This window comes from Trifolium pratense, linkage group LG2, assembly GCF_020283565.1.
Source record: "Trifolium pratense cultivar HEN17-A07 linkage group LG2, ARS_RC_1.1, whole genome shotgun sequence".
NCBI classification, from domain to species: domain Eukaryota; kingdom Viridiplantae; phylum Streptophyta; class Magnoliopsida; order Fabales; family Fabaceae; genus Trifolium; species Trifolium pratense.
The window spans coordinates 66,105,691-66,107,693 of NC_060060.1; the positions used below are offsets into that span (position 1 = coordinate 66,105,691).

The 2,003-nt window shown below is 31.2% G+C and overlaps 1 pseudogene; it reads right to left on the minus strand.

Annotated features, from left to right (window-relative positions):
- Window positions 1–211: 211 nt before the first annotated feature.
- On the minus strand, window positions 212–909 carry LOC123905248 (annotated as a pseudogene).
- Between the last annotated feature and the right edge of the window lie 1,094 nt (window positions 910–2,003).

The window sequence follows — 2,003 nt, forward strand, 5'->3', positions numbered from 1 at the left end:
AATTTAAAATTTCAATTCCTATACAAGATAATTCAACTTGCAACATTGAATTTGGTTGATAACAATGATCCACACACTACGACCAAACGCACCCCACGGCCCAACAACTCCGACGAAACCTAACGCGCGGAACGCGCGACCCGTGCGACAGCACGGGTATGTTACTAGTTTGAAATAAGAGAGATATGAAACGTAACATGTCAATAGCGTGCTAAATAAAATCCGGAGGCAAGTGCCTTTTCTGAGACTTCTTTGTGGTGAATGTTCGAATAATATTAACATCATCAAGTGACTTTAATATCTCCCGCTCGGTGTAACATATCATCAAGTCATCATTGAACCACACATCGTTGATCTTGTTGCACAATTTATAGTTGATAATCTTCATTACTGAAAAAGCTCTTTCAACGGATGTTGTCAACACCGACAATATCAAAGCCAGCTCAATAAGTTTGTAGACCAATGAAAATACAAATTGAACCATCTTCATAACCAAACTTTGAACATCTTCACAAGTAGAAAATGAAGCATACCTTTTCACTTGAAGTACATAAGTGTCAAGTTGCTCCCTTATTGTTCCATGATATCATCAGAAAAGTTTGCATGATAAATATCAGCAAGACTAGCAAGCTTATCAACATCAAACTTGGAGAAAGAGTTCTTGGGGTCAAAACACGAGAAGCAATCAAGTACAATGTTACTTCCTTCGCTAAAGCGGTGATTCATCTCCACACATATTTTGTCAATAGCAACAAAAAAAATCTTTGCACGGTAATGGTGAAGATTAGTGACCGTCCTCCCTTCTAGTCCTGAATTACCTCGAACCAATATTTCTTCATCAATATTTGGCACCGAAATACCTTTAGCCACACAAACGTCTTGGAAATCAACAAATAAACTATATCCCATGCAAATTAAAGTAGTATGATGTGAACCCTATCTAGTATCCCCGAGTCTAACGAGATTATATGATTGGTGCAAACCATTTCTTTAGATATCTCACCACTCTGAAGTCTATTCAAAATATCTTGGTGGTGTGCTTTCATCAAAGCACAACCTCTCTTGCAAGATGCGCTTGTTGTGGTTACAATAAAAAAGATGTACACTATAAGAAAAACACGATATATTGACGGAATATATCCCTCACAAAGTGCAATTTTCATCAATATGTGACAATTTAGTGGTGGAACAGATCTGCCAATAAATGAACAACTACTAACAACAAACACAACCATCAATACTATTTTATATAGATCGAGATAAAATAAAAAAGGTCCTTAAAAAAATAATAAAACATAAACAAATGTTATAATTTTATAAAATTACCCTTATTTACTTTTGATTATTAGGTGTCATAAATACCTTTAACCAATTAGAACATAAAGTTAGAATAAATTAATTAATATTTTATTTAAAAAGTAAAAAAACAATTATTCTAAAATATTTTTTCTTACAAAAGCAACATTTATTTAATTAAGATATTAGCATGTGCTTAAAACTTCACAAAAAAATGAATCTTTCAAAACAATTCAAGTTAAATTATTTGATGAACTTTTTGTTATCAGATTTCACTTTTGAGAAGGTTAACTTGTATTTCAATGACACATGTTAAGAAATTAAATGTGAAAAAAATTTATTGAACTTGTGATGTATTTAATTCTTTAAACATTAAATTTTTTATATCATTAAATGTTATATTTTTATTTTTAGGTAACTTAACATGTGTTCTTGGAACACAAGTTAACACGAACCCTTTGCTTTTTTATCAGAATTTACTTAAGCATTAAAAGCAAAACAACAATTATAATTAGGTGAACACTTCGGTACACATATTATGTGGATGTGTACCGATACACCGCTGATGTGGTTAACAAATGGCAATCATTTATTGCAGATTTTATTTCTTTATTAGGTTTTCTACATATATTTTTTTTACACAAAATTTCTATATTAAACATTACTTTTTAATATTTACAAATGTATCCTTCACATAAATATAATCA